The sequence below is a fragment of the Macaca fascicularis genome, chromosome 1 (assembly GCF_037993035.2).
Source record: "Macaca fascicularis isolate 582-1 chromosome 1, T2T-MFA8v1.1".
Taxonomy (NCBI): Eukaryota; Metazoa; Chordata; class Mammalia; order Primates; family Cercopithecidae; genus Macaca; species Macaca fascicularis.
In genome coordinates, this window is record NC_088375.1 from 168,882,698 (window position 1) to 168,891,244 (window position 8,547).

At 40.8% G+C, this 8,547-nt stretch overlaps 1 protein-coding gene across 2 annotated transcripts in view; it reads right to left on the minus strand.

Moving 5' to 3' along the window:
• PDE4B (phosphodiesterase 4B) overlaps positions 1–8,308 on the minus strand; it is a 589,505-nt gene extending 581,197 nt beyond the window's left edge. For both annotated transcript variants that reach the window (XM_074004574.1, XM_005543133.5), the window contains exon 1: positions 8,214–8,308. The gene's annotated coding sequence lies outside the window, so the exon portion shown is untranslated. The remainder of the gene's footprint in view (positions 1–8,213) is intronic.
• Between the last annotated feature and the right edge of the window lie 239 nt (positions 8,309–8,547).

Below are 8,547 nucleotides of genomic sequence, written 5' to 3' on the forward strand. Positions count from 1 at the left end.
GATTCTTTGTCATATGCACAAAATTATTTTCCATCTTTATATCCACATACTGCAAATGCCAACCTTCTTTCACCTTTATACTCCTCCTTTTAAAGTATTTCTCAGTTTGTGATAGTGTGAAGTCAGAAGGAATTTGGTGGAAACAAACTTACATTAAATGGTAAAGAGGGCAACCCACTTTGCTGTACATTTTGCCTATAATCCAAATGGGGAAAACAATTTTTTTCCAGATTCATTGGCATTCTTCAGCTATATCCCTATCTTACCGAAGATTATAGCTAAGTAGGAGGTATGACTCACAGAAAGAGTTTTCTTAATATAAATTTCACCCATTGAATAAAATTTGAACTATTCTCTAAGCAATGCAAAACAGAGACTCTTGAAGTCTCATGCTATTCTTCAAGCAATGAAAAATAAGATGAAAATTATACAAATTATCTAAAATGTTCACACCCAAACTTCTTCAAAATGAAAGAATTGGTACAAAGTACCCTAAATTTCATATCCAAGGTCAGTAATTACATAGATCTGTAGACACTAATTTTATCCTTCAAAAATGTAAAATGTGAAGTCTTAAAAATTACTTTATGTATTCAGTTGGAAATATATTTGGCTGGAAGTAACAAAAAAACCTAACAAATAGTGGAAGAAACAATTAAGGGGTTTATATTATTCTCATGGAACAGTAAATCTGGAGGTAGGCAGTGCAAGGCTGATACATCTTGAAAATGCCACCAAGAATCCAAGCTACATCTGTTTTGCCACTTCATCATCCTAAGCCTATGGATTTATTCCTCATCCTTCCAAGAAGGCCAATCATCTCAAAGGATCATCCATGCTCTATGCAGAAAGAAGGGGAAAGAGACTTCGTTTTAAGAAGTTTTGTTCGAGAAGGGAAGTGCTCCCCAGAAGCTTTCATCTAATCTTTGTCAAGGGAGGCTGGAAAATTGAATGTTTTGCTTTCCACTTTGTATAGCAGAGGAAGATGAGAGAGAAAGGGGATGAATTGATATTCAGCCAATCTACAGTATCTACCACACCTCCAGTCCAGTTAAATCTAGTGCCATCCATATTAGCATCATGACCATTGTCATTATCATTGTCAACAAAATGTTTGTTCCCCAAATTGTGCTTTGTGCTATGTTCTATAACCATATAGTTGGATAGTCTTAACCCAACTGTGACCACTCATACTGTTGCCAATTCTGACCATGTCAAGATATAATACTAATTTCAAATTCAAATATTAACTTCCTGGAGATCTTTCTTATGGATAATACTTAATTGCACAGGCCTATCACAAAATGCCTCAAATGTTTTGTCGAACAATATCCACTAATCTGAAGTTTCACCAAATGATAATGCTGGAAAGAACTTTAGAGATTATCATAAGTTAGCCTTATTTTACACCCTGAGGCTTACACACAGGATGTCGCTGACCCAATAAATAGCAGCACTGGAACTCAGGACTTCCAGTTCCCAGTCCTCACTTACTCAGTTACTAAAGTGTAACCTTGCAAATAGAAGTCCTACACAGTGCTTTCTAGGGTTATTAACCAGAAAAAAAAAACTGCCTCATTCTATTATATCTTTTTGTACAACATTCCCATTTTTCTGCATTGAGTTTTTCACTCTGGTATACTTCATGACACTGCAAAACAATTCAGTCTTATTTCTCATCCAGGGAGCTGTACTAGTCACAGAGATATATATAAGAACTTCCTTTAAGTATATATAGGCAGCCTCTTTAAAAGTAATTTCAATACTGGCCTTGCCTCCTGATCTCTGAATTCAGTTATTATTCTATGGTCTTAAATATTTTTTTTATCCATGATATAAGGAAAACATGGATGTGGTTTTGTTTTTACCCTTAGAAAAATCCCCCCAGTAAATACAGCAAATGCTGCTTTAATCTTTCTTTTTTCAGCCCTTAACATTTGATATAGGTGAAATTGATTTTAAATGACCACCAGAGCAGCCTTATCAGAAAAAGAGAGAATTCTCTCAAAAGGACACTGTTTCTCCATATGGTAAGAAGGTGAGAGCAGAAAGAAACAGATGGAGAATCTTTCTAAGGAATCTTAATATATGTTGTAAGTGTGTGTGTGTGTGTGTGTGTGTGTGTGTGTGTGTGTGTGTTATGGGGGAGGAGAGAGCAAGCCCTGTGGGCTGAGTTGCCTGTTTGTATTTCGCACAGTCAGTGTGTTTGAACACCTGCTGGTCCTGCTACATCCTTCTCACCTACTGCCACTCTAGAATCTACAGGGAGACAAATCCTGCAGCATACCAATGTGCCATGCCCAGGACAACTGCCACCATCCACAGGCCTTTAAGGCTGACTCAGACTATAAAATAAGTCATTATCCTTATCACTTTCCCCAACAAAGACAATCCGCAGTTAATGCATAAGTATAACACAAAACAGTATCTGGAGGTCTTTCCTAGGAATCCGTAAATACTTAATATTGAATGCAAATTTTTGACTATATGTTCATTTTTCTGGATAATTGATCCATATGTCCCTCAGATTTTCAAAGAAGCCTACTTTTTATTTAAAAAAAAATCATGTCCTCCCAACTTCTTGAAGTATTTTTTCTTTTTAAAAAAGAGGTACTGAAAGATTATACCTCACAATAGTTTTTTAATAAGCCTTCTCAAAGGAAGGCAATTCTGATTTGTTAAAGAAAATATCAAATCAGGAAATTCTAAGAACTCAGAATAAACAAGCCCTGCCATCATTGAACTGAAGGAACTTAGATTCCCTTATGACTTTCTAACATGTCAGTTTTCTAAAATATAAAACAATAAGGTTGAAATAGGTGATCTCTAAGATCACTTTCAGTACTAAAAATGCCATAATTCTATGAGTCAGCACTGTGATATACCAGGACAGCCAAAGACAGAATCCTGGTATCTGCTCCTTAATCCATTCAAAATATCAGCAAGTTGCTTATGGAAATAATGTCATTTACTTTCTCTAAGGTTAAAGTGTCTATGGGATAAAGGATTTTTTAGTATTTCCCACAAAGATGGCAATAAATAAGAAGTACTAATATTTTTCAAATGGATTAAGATAACTTGAAAAAAAAATGTTTCATAGAGTAAATGTCACATACCAAGATTTTTGTCTTAGACTCTACTGACAGGGTATGACTTGACATTTAATTCTCCAATTACATTAATATTAACTAACTTAATTTAACTAAGCTATCTTGAACTAAGGTTTAAACTCTGTCTCCACAACAAATATGTATTACAGGGAAATACAATCAAACTAGTATTTTCAGTGATAGTAATGTATTATGTGGTTGAGGATTAAAACTAGAGTGTTTTTTAAAAGCATATGTGGCTGGGCATGGTGGCTCACGCCTATAATCCCAGCACTTTGGGAAGCCAAGAAAAGGTGGATCACTTGAGGTCAGGAATTCAAGACCAGCCTGGCCAACATGGTGAAACCCAGTCTCTACTAAAAAAACAAAAAAAAATACAAAAATTAGCCAGGTGTGGTGTTACTCCGTAGTGGAGAAGCCAGGTGGACTCCGTAGTGGAGAAGACAGAGGACTCCGTAGTGGAGAAGACAGTAATCCAGCTACTTGGGAGGCTGAGACCAGAGAATTGCTTGAACCCGGAAGGCAGAGGTTGCAGTGAGCCAAGATTGCACCACTGCACTCCAGCCTGGGTGACAGAGCAAAACTCTAAATAAATAAATAAATAAATAAATAAATAAATAAATAAATAAATTTTTAAAACTTTAAAAAAAATTGTAAAGTAAAAAATAAGAATAATGCAAGGGGCATCTCAAGGAGGACTGAGAATGGTAGCAAGAGGGAGATGGACTGCTTAGTGACCTCGGGACTGGAGGAACAATAGAGCAGTAGGGCAGTGGGTGTCTTCCAACTCTCTATTCAACAGCAGGCCCAGAGTCTCCCGACTCCTAACCTGGTAGTAGAAAATGATCTAGGTAGGTTTATTCCTCGTCTGCATCTAACTGGGGTCCATTTGACAATACTAGGTGGCCTCAAAGCACTGGCACCAGGAATCCTGCCACAACAAGTTCCAGGCCTAAGACTGCTCCTCATTTCTGCAAGACTGAAAGTCACTTAGAGACACTTCCCTGACCTAGAGGCACCATGGGGCCTGGCCTGGGGAGGTTTCTTCTTCCCCTTCAGGTGGCATCAGCAGCGTTCAGTGGGAGGCCCAGAAGCACCAAACAAACTAGGCAGACTAACAGCACCCCAAAGTCTCTAGAAATTAAATTGTCATTGAAACCACTGCCCACAAAAGTAGGCCAGGATCTGTGTGCTAACCCTAAACAGAGAGATTATCTGTTAAAATACAAGATTTAAATAGAAACCCAGAGCCTTCTAACATAATAGCTAAAATGTCCAAAATATGACCACAACTTGAATGAGAAAAGACAATCAAGTGACACCAACATTTAAGTGAATCAGATGTTGGAATTATCTGACAAAGATTACAAAGCATTTATTCTAAAAATGTTTCAGGCTCGACACGGTGGCTCAAGCCTATAATCCCAGCACTTTGGGAGGCTGAGGCAGACAGGTCATGAGGTCAGGAGATCGAGACCATCCTGGCCAAAATGGTGAAACCGCTTCTCCACTAAAAATACAAAAAATTACCTGGGCATTGTGGCACGCGCCTATAGTCCCAGCTACTCAGGAGGCTGAGGGAGGAGAATCGCTTGAACTCGGGTGGCAGAGTTTGCAGTGGGCCAAGATCGTGCCACTGCATTCCAGCCTGGGTGACAGAGCAAGACTCTGTCTCAAAAACAAAAAAAAACAAAAAAATGTTTCAGCAAGCAAATACAAATTCCCTAGAAACTAATGAAAAAGTAGAATGTCTCGGCAAATAAGCATAAGCTGCAAAAATAACCAAATGGAAATTATTGAGCTGAGAAATACAGTAATCAAAATAAAATACTAGATGGACTCCGTAGTGGAGAAGACAGAGGACAGAATCAGTGAACTCGAAAACAGATCAGCAGAATGTTTTCTATTTTAACAAAGAGAAAATACCAGGAAAAAAAATGATGAACCCAGCCTGAGGGTCTTGTAGGACAACAACAAAAGATCCAACTTTCATAGCATTGGAGTCACAGAAGGAGATAAGAAAGCGAGTGGGGCTGAAATACTTTTGTGTTTGAAGAAATAATGCCTAAGAATCTCCCAACTTGGTGAAAGACAAACCTACATATTACAAACCTGATCAAATCCCAAACAGAACAAACCAAAAGAAATTCATCCCAAAACAGATCGTAATCAAACTTCCAAAAATTAAAGATATAGGAAATAATCTTGAAACTATCCAGAGAGAAATGACGCATTGCATATAAGGGAGCATCAATTCAAGCAACAACAAATTTCTCATTGAAACCAGGGAGGCCTGTGAAATGAAGTGACATAACATTTTTCAAGTGTTGGAATAAAAAGAAACTGTCAACTATAAATTCCTTCCACATACGCATTTTCTATACCATATTTGATGGCTGAAACACCACATTTCAAAAGACCAATGGATTAAAACTGGCAAAATGAATGTATGTGGTAGGAACATCGTCACAGGTTGGTTTCCCTGGCAAGCTAATTCTGAAATGAAGTTCAAAGCCCTATTTTATTAGGAACCGCCTTGTTATCCACACCTGAGGAAGGATGGGGAAAGAAACAGAAAAGACCAAAGGGAGAAGTAGAGCTGCAATGCAAGCCCTCAGGGAGCTCCAGAGCTAGAAAGATCCCTCAGAGTTTTCCAGAGTTGTGCTGCGATGGCCCAATCTTTATACTCCCACATGGATCAGCCACTGGATGTGAGCTGCACTGGAAAGGGGTGTTTCCAGTGGAAACAAGGACAAGGGAGCTTTCTACAGCTCAGGCAATCCCTGAAGAGTCTGACCATTGAAGGCCGTCTGTTGACCACACTCTCAGAAGCTGGGGCAACAAGTCCCTCCTTGAAGAACGATTTGGCACATCACAGTGTCCACTGTATTACCACATGGTGTCTACAATAGCCAGTGCCTGAAGGCACTAATTTGTTTTGTGGTCAGCAACATCCTACACCTCCAAACTATGCTGCTTGAAGGTTTTTGGAAATAGAAATGGGTGAAATTGTATGACATGATAATAAATTATCAACCCCCAAATCTTTCTAACTGAAAACCTCGCCATATACCTCTTGCTCCTTAGCCAAATTAAGTCAAGTAAGATATTAAGAGTAACCTAGAACTCTTTATTTCTTCATGATTTTAAGTATTCCATTTGTAAACCAAAATGGAATTATTATTTCTGTGTCCAGTATCTTCATCAAACAAACCTTTACTCGTACATACACAGTACCTATTACTATTAAATACCTGTCTCTAGATAGGCGAAGGACTCCAAGATCAGAAAACCATGTATGATTGATTTCTTATTCCTCAAATCAAAAACAGTACTATTTTGAAAGCAAACAAGTATATCTAACAGGTTACTCTCTAGTGAAATTTAAAAGAATTCATTTTTGCAAAATATGCCAAGCCACAGAAACTGAAAAGCAAATCAGCTGATAAAAATACAAGTAGACACACTGCAACATTGTTTAGCTCCCAACTGTAATAAGGAAAATAGAAGGATGATAGATATATAGATAAACAGCCTCAATGCATCAATCAAGCCATCTCAACAATTCCAGTCCATTTAACAATCTTACTTATTTTTTGTAAATTAACAAAATTGGCACGCTGTTGTTTAGAAAATGAAAAAGAATAGAAACAGCCAGCAAATATATTGCAGTCAAGTCCTACAAGTATTGATTTGAAGAGTTGAATAGGCCAATGTTATACTTATTGACCTTCAGGGGATTTCTCTCTTGGGATGTCAAGAAATGAGGTATCCTGAGAGAGAAGAAGCTCAACTTCCTTTACCTGCAGTGAAATCATTGGCCTTATCTATCTTCTTGTCAATTCGTGTACAGATAAATTCCAGACCCCTACCTACACTTCAGGTTGTAGGTAAAAACACTTGGAAATCTCCAAATTTGTTTTGTTTTTATGAATATAATTGGTATAATAACAGTTTTTAGCAAAAGGAAAGGGAGGGGGGAGTATGATCTACTAATAAAAATAGCATCTGGACTTTTATTACCTTTTTTTATGCTTAATGTGCCTTTGATTCTTATAACGTAGCCAAGAATTTTCCAGCAGCTGGAAATCTTTGAAATTAAAAGATGCATGTGATTCAAAGAACAGTTATATCTCAGATCTAAGATGTAGACTGCATAGAGTTACCATATCTGTTCAGTGGCATCATATAATTATGATGTAAACCTAATATAAGTACAATGTAATTTTAGGTGACAATCTCAAAGTCTTGCTAAAAATTATCCCAGGCACGTGTGTGACACAGACACACACACACACACACAAGTATATATAACCACTGTAATTAAGAGCGATTCCTCTGTGCGCTCCTCCTTATACACGCTTTAAAGCTGTTGGCCACAGTGGATTCCGATTTGTGTTTGAAGTACCGCACAAGGAAGGTGGCCTGTGAAAAACGGGAAGGAAGGAGGCAAAGCAGGAAGATGGAAAAAGAGAGTAGGCATCAAGGAAAGTGACGGGAGGAAGGAGGAGAGCCTCTTCCTTCCCCAAAACACTCTTGTAGCTTAGAAAGGTCCAAGCCCCCTAACCAAACACCAGACAGAGCTTCCCAAAAGTTCCTGGCAGAGCCTTGATGATGCCGAGGCTTGAGTGCGCCCCCCTTGGTGCCCCAGCCACCAGGGCAGGCAGGACCATCCTGGAGCCTCAGCCCAGCAAACTCTTGGGTAGTTCAGGCTCCCTTCCGCGCCTGCCGCCTGCAGTCAATCACTGGGCACCGCGCGCCCATCCGTCACCTAGTCCAGGGCTTCCAAGCCCTGAATCCTTCTGCCTCTCTCCATTCTCCCTTAGCCTCTCTCCTTCCTCTCCTCCCCAGTGACTTGTCAAGAGTCCAAAGGCGGAAGCCGAGGCAGAGAAGATGAGGGCGAAAGGCTAGAGGCCGGTTGGCGGATTTTCTACAAGGGGCAACAATGACGCCGTCAATACGACCATCCAGGCCCGCCGACCCCATTCCTTCTTCGCCCCCCATCAGTCCTACAGCACCCCACACTCTCCATTACGGCTTCGGTGTGTGATGAAGTAAGAGAATGAGGAAAAATAAACCCGCAGCCTCCTAGGCAGCCCTTACCTCAGGCTGCCCTCTCGGAAGCCGCCCTCCTCCTGCCCGAGGCGCCTCTGCTGCACAGCCGCGGCCGCAGCTCTCTGGACGCCGGGACTCCACCCGGCGCGGGTAGACCGTGCGCTGGGAGTGAGCCTTCCGCGCTCCCGGGGGAGGGGGGACGAAAGTCTGCCCGGAGGGCGCTCGCGTGCAGCCCGGCCCGCGACGAAGAGCCTGCAGCCGCTGAGGAGAGGCCAGGAGCCCCGGGAAGGGGCGCGCGGGCCGGGGGCGGCTGCGGAGCGCGCGCGCGGACGGGCCAGCGGGCTAGCCTGGGGGACCCGCGCCAGGGAGACACAGGCGCTGG